The following is a 14,729-nucleotide window of genomic DNA, read 5'->3' on the forward strand; positions in this document are numbered from 1 at the left end:
GGCACCTGCGGCCGCGGAACACTACACTGAGAATGAGTGGTTTCAGAAGTGAAACGTGGAATGCGTTGTGAATTCTCAATCCAGGCGGTAGCTTCAGACTATATGTAATGTTGCCAAGATGTCGGAGGATTGGAAACTGTCCAATGTAGCAAGGTGCGAATCGAGTGGAGGGTAACTTAAGTCTCAGATGCTTAGTGGATAGCCAGACTTTGTCACCAGGTTGAAACACAGGCGCTTTAGAATGGTGAGCGTCATAGGACTTGTTTGCTCAATCACCCGCTTTGATTAGCACATCTTTAGTCTGAGTCCATAATTGATGGATATCATCAGCAGTGGATTGAGCTGCTGGGGATGACACTGAGAGCTTCTTTTTTTTACAAAAAACAAAGAAAAATAGAAAAATTGGTGAATCCTTTGGGAGTGGGGATACCAGATTTATGGTAAACCCCTTCTGAGTCAGCTTACCATGGATTATCCACTGATCAAGCCGCCTCTATTTTCACTAGTCACTGAATGGAACCTATATCTTATCCTTATAAGTCTCATACATTCTCCGTTCGAGCCTTTCTATTCCTGTCATTTCACAGTTTGACGTGGGAAATACTTTCCCTCATAAATGTCATTTCTGCCAACAGGGTCAGTGAGTTACACACTTTGTTACATACTCATCCCACCCTGCGTTCCTCCATCACCGAGTGGTTTTTACGCATTCAAATTCATATCTTTCTTAAGGTAGACGTTGCATCTCACCTTACTCAGGATATACTCTGCCCATTTTTCCCAACACCTCTCTCTCACCAGAGCGAGAGTGTTTTTTCCACTTCTTGAACAGTAATAGTGCACTTGCATTCTATCTAGATCACACTACATTCCATAGAAATTCCACCTAATTCTTTCCTTCTGTTCTTTTTTTCTTTGTTTTTTGTAAAGCATTTTCTTGCTACTGTTATGTTTTTAATGTAAACCGATATGATGTATCTAACAAATGTCGATATAGCAAAAACTTGAAATAAATAAATAAATAGATAAATAAATAAAATAAGTGGCAGTGAAGGTATACATCCATATACCACTTCAAATGGTGTTGATCCAGTGGATGATGCTGGATGTGAATTAATGGCGAATTCAGCCCATGGTAACACCTCGGCCGTTATTCTGACGGCAACTCACATAAGCTCGAATGAACTGTTTTAGGGTCCTATTCATCCTTTCAGTTTGGCCATTAGATTGTGGATGATAGGCAGATGTATAATCCAGAGAGATGTCAAATAGCTTGCACAAAGCCTTCCAGAATTTTGCCGTGAATTGAGATCCTCTATCCAAGACTATGTGCTTCGGTAGGCCATGAAGGCGAAAGAGGTGTGCGATGAAGAGCTTTGCAAGCTCCAAGGCTGAGGGTAAGCAAGGCAGTGCCACGAAATGAGCCATCTTGCTGAAACAGTCAACCATCACCCAGATAGTATTCATTCCTCCAGAAAGGGGTAGATCAACTACAAAATCAGTAGCGATGTGAGTCCATGGCTGTTCCGGAACTTGTTGTAGCAATCCCCAAGGCTGACCAGAAGTAGGCTTATGTTTGGCACAGTTGGAGCATGATGCTACATAGGATTATGTGTCTTCCTTAATAGTAGGCCACCAATAGTACTTCTGTAATTTCAGCAGGGTACGGTGTTGACTAGGATGGCCAGCCAATTTGGAATGATGAGCCCAGTATAGAAGTTTCTTTCTGAGGTTCTTAGGCACAATTGTTTTACCAGCAGGCACAGAATGGGTAGCCGCCAAGATGACTTTCTTCGGGTCGATGATGTGCTGAGATTCTTCAGGAACATCCTCAGAGAGGAAAGAGTGTGACAGGGCATCAGCTCTGGTATTCTTGTCGCTGGGGTGATATTTGAGCACAAAGTCAAAGCGATTAAAAAACAAGGACCATCTGGCTTGTCTGTGGTTAAGACGTTGCACATGACGGAGATACTCTAGATTCTTGTGGTCCGAGAATACGGTAATTTGATGTTGGGCGCCTTCGAGCCAAGGCCGCCATTCCTCGAATGCCAGTTTAATAGCCAGGAGCTCTTTTATCTCCAATCCCATAGTTCTTCTCTGCAGGCGAAAAGCATCGCGAGAAAAAGGAGCAGGGATGTAAGGCTTTAGAATCTCCAGTTTGGCTTAACATGGACCCTACTCCAACAACTGAAGCATCAACCTCCACGATGAAGGGTTTATTGGGGTCCGGGTGACGCAGACATGGCTCAGTGGAAAAGGCAGTCTTTAATTTCTCGAACATGGAAATGGCCTCTGCAGACTATTTAGAAGCGTTGGCCCCTTTCCGTGTCATTGCAGTTAAGGGCACTGTCAAAGAAGAATAGTTCTTTATAAAGCTTCTATAGTAATTTATGAACCCCAAAAATCGTGCCTTCAGACTGGTAGGTTGAGACAAATTCTTGATACTCTCTAATTTTTGGGGATCCATCTGGAAGCCTTGTTTCGAGATGATATAGCCAAGAAAAGGCACAGACTCTTTGTGGAATTCACACTTTGACAATTTGGCGTAGAGGCGATGTTCTCGAAGTCTCAGTAATACTTATTTGACATCTGTTAGATGAGTAGACATATCCTGTGAGAATATCAAGAAGTCATCTAGGTAAACAATGACACTTTTGTACAGAAGGTCCTGCAGAATGTCGTTCATCATGTTCTGAAACACAGTGGGAGCATTGCATAGGCCGAAGGGCATTACCATATATTCGAAATGGCCATCTCCAGTGTTGAAAGCTGTTTTCCACTCGTTGCCGTCGTGGATGCAAACCAAGTTATAGGCTCCCTTTAAGTCAAGTTTTGAGAATATCTTGGCTCCTTGAAGTCGATCAAACAGCTCTGAGATCAGAGGTAAGGGGTATTGGTCTTTAATTGTGATCTCGTTCAGACCTCAATAGTCGATACAAGGACGCAGAGTGCCATCCTTCTTCCCCACAAAGAAGAAGCCTGTACCCGCAGGAGACTTAGATGGTCTAATGAAACCTTTTTGCAGGTTTTCCTCAATTTACTCGGACATGGCCTTGTTCTCTACCACTGACAGCAGGTAGACACGTCCCTTAGGAGGTTCAGCATTAGGTTTCAGTCGTATAGCACAGTCATAAGATCTATGTGGCGGAAGGATGTCAGCAGCTTCTTTGGAGAAAACATCATGAAATGATGCATACTGAGGCGGCAGTCCTGGCATCACTGGAGTTGTAGGCATGCAGAGAATAGACCTCCTTTAGGTATTTGCCATGGCATTCTGGGCCCCAACGGGAGAGTTCCAACGTAGCCCAGTTGAATTGTGGCATGTTCAACTGCAACCAGGGTAACCCCAGAAGGATAGGGTGCATGGCCTTATCTAACACAAAGAAGGAAATTGACTCTGTATGGAGGGCTTCGGTGCGGACGGATGCCAGTTCGATACAACAGGTAACATCACCCGGTAACGGCTCTCCATATATAGACGATAAGAGAAGTGGAGTCTTCAAAGTGGTGAGGGGAATCCTCATATGTTCCACTAATCGTAGAATAAAATTGCCTCCTGCCCCTGAGTCCACCAGAGCAAGGGTATGGAATTCCAAAGGTCCGCAGATCAGAGAGACAGGAAGAGAGAGTGGAGGAGAGAGCGTAGTAAGACCTAAGAAAAGTCCTCCCGCATGACTTAGGCCTGTTCGTTTCCCGGACATATGGGGCATGTTTGGACTGCATGACCAACTTCTCCAGAGTACATGCACAAACCATTCCTCTTCCGAAGTCTTCTCTCTTTGGATGTCAGGCGACTGCGACCAAGTTGCATCGATTCTTCATCACTGGCAACAGGCGTTACAGGAACCATCCTGAGTGCAGGCTTAACACAAACTTCTTTCTGAACAGGTCCTTTACCAGGCTTGAGTTCTTGCACCTTATCACGAAGCCGGTGATCAATTATAGTAGCTAAGGCTACTAGCTCATCCAGCGAGTCAGGTGTCTCACGAGTGGCCAGCTCGTCCTTCAAGTGGGAATCCAAACCTCTGAAGAAGAGAGTTTTCAGGCATCTAGGGTCCCAAAGTAACTCAGTTGCAAGAGTCTTGAACTCTATAGCAAAATCAGCCAGTGGTCAGTTGTCTTGCTTCAGGTCTACCAAAGCAGAACCAGCAACAGTGTGTCAGGTAGGATCATCAAAAACGGATTGGAACAAGTGCATAAATCCATCAATATCCTGGAGTGTAGGGTCTTTGCGTTCCCACAGCGAGGAAGCCCAAGACAAGGCCCTTCCATCAAGATAAGATAAAATGTAAGTAGTCTTGGTGTAGGCTGTAGGGAAGTGAGAAGGTTGTTATGCAAAATGCATACAACACTGGTTTAAGAAGCCTCTAGTTCTCTGAATCTCCCCAGAGAAACGTATTGGAGCAGCAAGAGGCACAGTAGTCTTTACAGTTACTTCAGGTAACTGACCGTCATTACTGGAAGTAGAGCCTTGATTCTTTTGTGCGTGCAGCTGATGAAATGCAGTAGTGAGTTTTTCCAATGCGTCTTGTTGTTCTGCAATGCGCAGGGCCAGGCCTGGAATGGCCTGCAAGGCGTTGAGCTGAGCTGGATCCATGGAGTTAGCAATCTGTTATGGTTATTGATGTTTTGGTGGATCCTTGGACACTGTGGCAGCTGACCATGCCCACGGGGGGGGCAGTCCCGTGAGGGACCACAGTGTCAGGCTAGACTCTGGACACACAAACACAGATTTGAATCTTTTATTAAACAGTTTTGAAAACCACTAGAGGTGGCAGTATTGAGTAGTAGAAGTTGAGCCCGCAGAACACTGGAAAAGCAAATCCTCTGCTAGGCTGTGCTGTAGTGGAAAGAGACTGAGAGTTATGAGTACACAGTAAGAAGCATTCAGAGTCCCAGGTAGAACTAGGAGAAGCTCCGAGACAGGGAGAGCAGGCCCTCGAGAAGCGAGTACCTGATCCCTTAGAGCAGAGAGACTCAGTTGTATTGTACTCACGTAGCAGTAACAGAGATTCCACTAGACGAGAGGTCTGGCACCGGAACAGAGGATAGGCCCTCGAGGAGCGAGTAGCTGGTTCCAGTGAAGCAGTACTGTGGAATAGATGGTAGTTGTATTCACAGATGGAAACTGTTAGTGAAGTCTTCCAAGTAGAAGGGTTTGAAGATACAGACAGCGACTCAGGGAACATGGGCCCTCGAGGAGTGAGTACTGGTTTCCTGATAGCACCTGAAAGAAGCAGAAGAGGCCCCTGAGGAGCGGGTACCCTGTTAGCAAACCCCGAAGGGTGTAAGAGTTCCAGATAGCACTGGAGTAGCAGAGCAGCTTCAGTACAGAGAGCGAATCCCATCCGTAGCGTTACCATTGCTAACTCGGTGAGCTAGCAAATACTGTAGGCTTAAATATCCAGGCAGCGTGGCATCATATCAGGGGGACGCCAGGGCGGCGTGTGTGCGCGCGCCCTAAGGTATCTTGGAGGAGCATGGCGGGAGGCAGCACCAAAGCTGGTCCGGGGACACCAGAGAGGATGGCAAACAGACGCTGCGGCAGCCAGTAGTCCGAGGTGAGCGGGAGGAGCCGCAAGTAGTGAGAGGTAGGTGGGGTGAAGCCGTCGAAGACTGACAGTCGCAACACTTACAGCCCGATCTTGCTCTCAGAAAAGATTTGACAAAATGCTGACTATATGGACAAAATTTATGGACCACCTCTTTCCAACATCAGAATGTTTTTTCCGGTATATAAGGGGAAGTAGGTTTGGGCCATGCTTCTTTATCAATGTCGGGCATTGTAGCTTAGACATATAGAGGTCACCATCCATTTTCCAGGTATTACAGAATTTTGATTATGCTAGCATTTTCCCTCTTTTTTGCTCTTAGGACGAGATATGTGCCATAATGAGACTGTATGATGGAGGGCATAGGAGAGGGAGGGAATTTTGTAAGTTCTTTTTGTATTTGTCCTTTTATGAGCTAGTTTGCTTTAATATTCATATTTGTGAATGCAGATATTGCTGTAATCATCTTAAGTTCTGTTGGATATATGTTTCACAAATTATGGACAACAGTTTTATTGATCGTATTTTCAATGCTTCATTTAATTCAATAAATATGGTTGAAGAAAAAAAAATTACCATCCATGCATATACTTTTGAAGCAGAGATACAAGGTATTTTATAAACAGTTCAGCTCCTGCCATACAGTTTATAAAATGCAGGCATCATTTTGCGTATACTCTCTCATGCACGTATGTGCTGATTTATAAAATGCTGTTGAAAAGTCCCTATTTTTAACATGCACTCTAAAACATTTTAGCATGAATTTTAATGCACAGGCCCCATAATTAATTTAATTGAAAGAAGACTAGAGGTCCCTTGGGTCCAACCTACTATTTCATAAAGTATCTTTAAGACATCAAAATATATAACAAATCTTGCCCTCAACAAAATAGTAATAGAAAAGATAACGGCAGAAGAAGATCCATCTGGCCCATCCAGTTTTTCTGTCCAGACTAAGGATACATCCCCACTGTCAGCCACAGAGTGTGACCACCTGCAAGATTTCTCTTAATCCAGGGTAGTATTTTTGTCTCTCTCCTTTGTACTTACCATCCTGCATAGAAGGACATACAAGGTCCCTACATAGTTCCCTCCATGCCTAACTCCAATGGACTGTAATAATCTAAATAGTCAGCAATACTAGCGTGGCCATTGCCGGAACATTCAGCCTCCTAGGTCCCCAACATAGCTTGCCAGGCAGACCCAGTAACATGAGCATCTGCATTTTTGCTAGAACTTCTAATTATTAAAGAATTTGCAGCGTGCACACAGACCCAGTAACAGGAGCATTTGCATTTTTGCTAGAACTTCTAATTATTAAAGAATTTGCAGCGTGCACACAGACCCAGTAACATGAGCATCTGCATTTTTGCTAGAACTTCTAATTATTAAAGAATTTGCAGCGTGCAGACAGGCTCAGCTGCTAGTGGATTCTACTGTCACAGCCTGTCACTGAAGCTTGGCTACGTGATTGCCTGTGTTTCCTCTAGGACTGATAACATTTTATGTTATCCGCTTTGCTATTTACTCTGGCAGCCCTCTATACTCATTTCTTGAACTAGGTGAGTACTGGGCTTTGAACTATTAGATGCATACCGCTAGGTCTTGCTGTCTGCTCCTTCCACTTTTAGCAACCAATGATCCTCTGTGCTTATCTTATGCCCTTTTAGCTCTGTTACTTTTTAACAGCTACCACCTTCCCTCGAGAGGGCGTTCCATGCTTCTACCATCCTTTCCGTGAAAAAAAAAAAAAAATTCCCGACCTTGAGCCTTGGGAAATATTTTTCTCTCTGTGCCAAGACATATTTGAGTACCATACACTTTTGAACTCTCACATTTGCAGCTCTGTTCCATTCCTTTCATGTTTGTTTCAAAAAGAAATAGCCCTTCTACAGGACAGTATGCATAGATTTCTAGGAAAAGCTTTACATGGAAATTGTGATCATGTGTGGTTTACAGGACAGATGGAAGAAAGAAATGTCCTCGTCTGTTACTCAGCCCCCCTGAAATAGCTTGTTTTATTTTTATGCATGTCTGACAACTGAAATTTGTAAACACGTTTTTATTAGTTTTAGAAGGTCATTCTTGATATAGAAATGCCTATTTTTCAAGGCTCTAGTTTAACTTGTTTTACAGTTTGAAGAATTGGTCATATTTTCTAGCAAAGCTTAATGGCGCTGAAAGCATGCTGAAAGTAACGTTGACTCCTTTGGCACCCAATCCTAAATTGTTATTATAACCATTAGGCATTTTTGTGGCTTCTGCAGGCCAATGAGATTGTTTTAACACAGTTGTCTGTAGTTTTATTGCCCGTCATAAATTTCATTTATTTCTTTATGTATTTATTGATATAGATTTTATATTCCATCTTTCTAGTTACTTTTATTTCATTGGGAGAAATATAAAAAAAAAAATTCCAATATCATTTTATGTAGCAAGAAAGGAGCTTCTGAGCCTGAGTCTGTATTAGCTCTTCTCTCTCTGGCCTGGATTCACTTTTCTTGCAGACACCCCGACTCCTCCTCTTCCAGGGCTGACTCCGCCCCGACTCTGCCCCGATCACCGTGTCGCATGCAAAAAGGGACTTTTCGCGTGCGAAAGGTTTTGTGAATGACCCCCTCTGTCCTTTGTTTATCTGTCTGAAACAGAGCTGGGCTGAAAGAGAAAGCAGATATTAAGATGTAAAGGAGTGCTGTGTTTCCTTCTTTTCTGGTGGAATAAAGACTTCTAATTGAGCGTATATTTAGATGATAAATATTAAACCAGTCTTGAAGTCCAGTTTGAGAAGCAGCAGGATGTATTAAATAGTTCCATATTTGAAATAATTCTGTGGGTGTGTACAGTATTAGGGATGTACTATATATTAGCTGGTCCCACAAAGCAGACTGGAAGACGGTCTCTCTAAGCCAGAAGGCAAAACGGAAGCCTTAGATTGGAGATATTTATTCGCACATATAAACTGATAAAAGGAGCCCAACTCTGGCCGAGTTTTGCACAACGGCTGCGTTAGGAGCTTATCCAAAAGTTTTTATATATTTCAATTTTGCTAGATGCGAATTCGGGTCAATTGAAGGAAAATGTAAATCAAGTTCTGGCAAAGTCAAACACCAATGGTATGCTGTGTGCAGCAATTATTATGCACGGTAACTAGTATCTCCACCATAGTTTATTGTGTATATATTGTCTTTGCCAGAACCCTAAATCGCTGCACACAGTGCAGCACCAGTGTATGGCTTTGCCAGAACTTGATTTACTTTTTCCTTCAATTGACCAGAATTCGCACCTAGCAACATTGAATTATATAACAACTTTTGGATAAGCCCCTGACGCAGCCGCTGAGGTAGATGTTAAAAACATTTATTTATTTATTTACCTATTAAGAAAAACCATTTATTTATTTGTTTGTTTGTTTGTTTATTTATTTATTTATTTATTTATTTTAAGCAGGTGTAACTTGCGCGTACCGCCCCGGCATCCCCCGGCACAGGCAGCAGTGCCGGGGGACTCGGGACCGCCCTCCCGGCCCGCCCCCTGCTCCGGACATGCCCCGGACACACCCCCAGACACGCCCCCTCCTGCCCCTTTTATGAAGCCCCGGGACTTACGCGCGCTGGCTGCCTATGCAAAATAGGTGCGCCGGCGCACGTAAATCTGGGAGGATTTATGCGCACAGGGGTTTTAAAATCTACCTCATTGTGCGAAACTCAGCCAGAGTTGGGCTCTTTTTATCAGTATATACATGCAAATAAATATCTCCAATCTAAGGCCCCTGGTCTGTCTTGCTTCTGCTATATTAGCTGGAAAGGAAATGGGAAATTTTGGCAAACTTTTCCCACTTTATTTAATTTTGCTTTTAAAATGAAATGAAAGAAAAATGAATGAAATTCTGTTCATTTTGTTTAAAAAAACAGAGCACTCCTCGTTTCCATCCCTACATCCTCCCCAAATCTTTTTACCTGAAGGTTTCTTTCCTGCCTCACTAGTGTTACAGTTATAAATGGCGCCAGCAATCAATTTCTTCTGAATAAGAAAGTGGAGCCAGCCTGGCTCAGACCAGCGCCATTTTCTTGTAGGGAAGAAATTGACAATGGTGCCAGCATCGGTCTTTCAGGAGTGACCGGGGATCGCTTCTGCCCATGAGGAAAGAAAATCCAAGGAGGCTGGAGAGGGGATTGGGGGGAGGGGCAAGATTTATTCAACAGGAGTGACCCAATATTTTGTAATTTTCTTAGGTTTTTCATTTCTTTTTTTTTAATCTGTTTTTGTTTTTTTTTAATATTTCAAATAAGAAAATGAAACAAACATGAAATGGAAAAAAATTTAAATAAAAAATGAATCAAAACAAAAAAGATGTGTATGTGTGTGCACCGCTATACAGTATGGGCTGGATTTTAAATGCCCTGCACGCCGGCGCGCGCTCAGCCCCAGGACGCGCGTAAGTCCCAGGGCTTCGTAAAAGGGGTGGGGAGGGGGCGTGTCCGGGGCATGTCCGGGGTCAGTGGGCGGTTCGGGGCGGGACCAGGGGGCTTGGCACTGGCCCGGGGGCGTGGTCGAGGCTTCCGGACCAGCCCCCAGGTTGGGTGATGGCGCGCCAGCAGCCCGCTGGCGCGTGCAGATTTACGTCTGCTTTCAGCAGGCATAAATCTGCCAACAAAAGGTAGGGGGGGTTTAGATAGAGCCGGTGGGGGGGGGTGGGGTGGTTAGGTAGGGAAAGGGAGGGGAAGGTGAGGGGGGGGTGGTGGTGGAAAGAAAGTTCCCTCTGAGGCCGCTCCGATTTCGGAGTGGCCTCGGAGGGAACAGGCAACGCGTGCCGGGCTCGGTGCGCACAGGTGGCACAAATGTGCACCCCCTTGCGCGCGCCGACCCTGGATTTTATAAGATACGTGCGGCTACGCTCGTATCTTATAAAATCCAGCGTACTTTTGTTCGTGCCTGGTGCTAAATTATAAAATCTACCCCTATGCTTATACATATACGGTACTTGTTTCTGCTCTAGGGCTTTGACCTTTTAATATCAGGCTATTTTTTCAAAGTACTGCAATCTGTAGATTTTTGTTTCATATGTTCGTCATGCAATAAAAAATCATGGCTGATGTCACGAAGTACATTTCTAAGGAATTGAAGTGTTTGAGCATTCGCTGAGACAGAATCTCAAAAGATTCCATGATGCTCTGTGGAATTCCATATAGGCCATTATTGGCACCAACCTTGTTTAATCTCTGTCTTTCCCCCTTCACAATTTTAGTATTAGCATTTACATTTTGCTGATGCTATTCAGCTGATTGCTTTTCTGGCTCCATGCTACTCTGAGTGCCTGACAGTACCGAATAATGTCAACCAATTCTGTATTGCTTTCAGACTATAAATTGAAGTTAAACCGGACAAAATTTGAGGCATTATGGGTGAGTAGACCTAACCAACCTTTGAAGAGCCATCCTTTCATTTCAGGGCTGGAGATGTTGTTAAAAGATGTGAATACTGTATTGGGAATGAGGCTGAATTCTAAGCTCTCAATGCAAGACCAAGTCTCAGTTACTGTGCGATCTTGTTTTTTCTCCCTTACATTTCTCCACCAAATACATTTTTTAACTTAAAAAAAATAGATCTTGAAACTCTAGTCTAATCATTGATATTAAGCCATTTTGATTATTGTCAAGCACTCTACCAAAGATGTACACTTACATTAATTAAATTCAATGTATACAAAACACTGCTGCTAAATTCCTTTTTGTAGTAGAGAAGATGGATCGTGTTACACCTTTGATGATGGAATTTCATTGGCTTCCTGTGGCTCAGATAATTAACTTAAACATTTAAGTCTTGTTTTCAAATGTATTCATAGGGTTTGCTGGCAATATCTTACTAAGCTTCCATGAGCCTTCTCAAGCCTTACGTTCATCTCAGCTAAACTTACTTAAAATTGCAAAACCAACTGTAATTAGACAACTCAGCAAATATCTTTTAGTTATAAGTTGACATTTTTATGAAATTCACTTACATTATATTTAAGACAAGAAAAAAATTGTCAGAAATTTCACAAGGTGTTTAAGGCCTTGATCTTTGCACAGACATCTGGTGCATAAGGTCATTAGATGTACTTGATCTGTATTTAGATTCTGAAGCTAAATTTTTATATCTTGTGGAATATAATTTTTTATTCATTAGTATTTTTAATTTGTCATATGTGTTCTATAGTCTAATTTTGTATGGCTAATATTTTAATTGTTTTTTTATTATTTTCATTTTGCTAATCCTGATCCTTTTTATTTTATTATTGGGATTGCATTTTTATTATAATTAGGGGTTATAACTGAATTATTTTCTAAATTACTTTGTAGTATGTTTAAACAATTTTGTGTGGATTTGGTGTTTTTTTGTTGACATAATATTACATATTCTTTTATTGATTAATGCTGTATATGATTTGTGTAATGATTTAGTGTTGTATATGTATATGTAGTTTTATTTTATATGTATTTTATATTTTTAACCACTATGATGCCTGTGGGAATGATGGTAAATCCAGAACAGAAAGATACATAAACATATTTCAGTTGATGTGAAGAATAGTTTCTTTGCATGTTTGTAATATCACTGTTAACTTAGATGACATTATGGCCCATGTCGCCTTAAAATTTCAAGCATTTAGAATTGTATCTTCTATATCGGAAATAGATCCTTTTCCGAATTAAAAATAGGGAGAATAGATTTTTGCACCTATTGTATGACAAGCGGATATTGCTATTTGTATTGTTTAAAATATGAATAAATAAAAAAAAAATAGGGAGAATAACAGCCCACATAGGCTAGAAGTCTGCATGTAACACGTACCTGCAGACTTTATCTCAAATGCACTTCTGCTTTGAAAATTCACGGATGTCCTTGTTTGTGCATTCACATATCTGTAAAAAGTTATACCTGCTTCTAAATTGAAAGTAAGCATGTAAATGCATTCCCTGTCTGACTCCTGGAGGGAACACCTCTTGATAGTGTGGGCAAAAGTACTTGCAGATTGGGGTGTTGTGCATACTTTTACGTGCACAACCCCTTAATTGATTTTCAAAACACTACTTAAATGCATGAAACAGCACACAACTCTCACTGAAAATAAAACGTTTCACTTATTAATTATGTTTATCTTCAGTGATAAGTACAGTTCTATTGTTTCAGCTTGCAGAAATCTCTCATCCATGGTTATATTTATTTCTGCTATGTGGCATGCAACCTGAATTGTAAAGCACAGCATGTAATCTGCCCATGCAGTCCCTGTAATGCCTGACATTGCTATCCCTGTCTCTTTTTTAGTACAGTGTCACTACAGACATTGGAATGCCTGATGGATTCCATCTCTGTGGCTGTGGGGAAAACTTGCTCAGTGGAGAAAAGTTTAAGATCTAGAAGTAAGCATTTATTATAAAGCATGAAAGTGAAGCTTATCATACCTGTAAATATGAAATCTGTCAGTTTGTGCCATAACATCATGGGTGAGACCTACTTTTGCCAATCAAGAATGCATCAATAAAGGAATTCTTCTACCAGCCATCTTCAGAAAACAGAATTCTCCCTTTCTCTTCCCTCTGTTCATCTCTTCTATTCGATCACTTGTCCTTTCCCTCTCTCTCTCCTTTCCTGTTTTCATTTATATTTTTCATGATTCCATACATGTGATAAAAAATACATTTTTAGGGTTTTCTTTTAATTTTTAATTCTGGGCCTGTTTCCTGTATTCTAGACTAAAGTTTGTGGCTTATTTTTAAGTTTTACTTATCTTTACCTCTTATAGCTGTAGTGCCTTAAAAGACCATGAAGAAAGCAGCTGTTTAACATTAGACATTTGGCAAATAAACCCCCCTTTAGCTAGGGGTAAGAGAGAGCTCCAGATGAAGGAATTTATGGAGTGACATAGGGCAAATGAACAGATATGTGATTTATGAGATTTATTGGAAATATGGAGGAAAGTTTTTGATAAAGCTCCTAGCAGCAAAAATATGTGCATACTTTTCAGTTTGCACAAATCAACTTGATATTGACAATTTCTGCATGTAAATTCTACTGTTGTCTTGCTTGTCACCTTTACTCTAGGAGCTACAGATGGTGCTGCACCATATGATAGGACTAAAAGACATGTTTAACAGCTGGTTTCTTCTTTATTGGTTGTAAACCACAGGAACTTAGAATAGCACATCATTGGCTAGTGAGTGTCTTAGCAACAGATGATGTATAGTGAGTGAGAATTTATGGAGGTGTGATTTCAGGCTGACTTCCCTGTTATTGGTTGATCAACATGTCTTTCAAAAAGCACTCAGGGATACATGATTGGCCAATGAGTCACCAAGCAATGGATGATGTATTCTTTGTAGGAATATATAGATTGTGCTTATCAGCTGACTTCCTTCTTATTGATTGGTCAATATATCATCTTAGAATCATTGTCCAGTACGTCTCATAGGAGCTGATGATGTGCACTGTGTCAGAGTGTGTGCAGTTGCTCCATTAGTTGGTCAGTCTGCCATTTAAGAAGACAGTAACTTTTCTTGTGGTGCTTTTTGAGCATGGAGAAGAAATGGCAGCACTTTCAGTCTATTTAAATATTAGTATTGCTTCTTTAAAATTTCTGTACGTATCTTCGTTTTTGTACTTATTTAAGAGAGGTCAGTCAACTCATCAAACCAAGGCAGGCTATTGCCAAATTATGGTCCCTATTCATGAGTTGAGGATTTATCTCTAAATTTCCCGGAAAATTCTACTTTTCTACTTTTATTCCACTTTTTGGCTTTTAAGCTGATTACATTCAGGTTCTGTCGGTATTTCCCTATCCACAGAGAGTTTACAATCTGAAATCTTGATTACTCAAGCCGTGATGTTTTCTTGTGGGAGTGGTGTCACCGGGATAGTGGGCCCTCCCCCCCAAAAAATCACAGCTGTATCGCCACAATGTTTTGTCTCATGTCAGAAAAAACACGGGGCAAAACAATGTGGCATTGGCCATGTATGTGTGGTGGCAGCCCCAACCTCACAGGGCTGCCATTACCTTAAAGGAACATGTTAAAAAAAACACGCTCAAAATCGTAAAAAGGTATGTGTGTGATCAAAGCTGATCCCCCTTCTCATCCCAGGAGTGCCATTTGAGGCAATCCTGACATGTGAAGTAAAAATAAAAATGAGATTTTCATGTAA

The sequence above is a fragment of the Rhinatrema bivittatum genome, chromosome 9, assembly GCF_901001135.1.
Source record: "Rhinatrema bivittatum chromosome 9, aRhiBiv1.1, whole genome shotgun sequence".
NCBI classification, from domain to species: Eukaryota; Metazoa; Chordata; class Amphibia; order Gymnophiona; family Rhinatrematidae; genus Rhinatrema; species Rhinatrema bivittatum.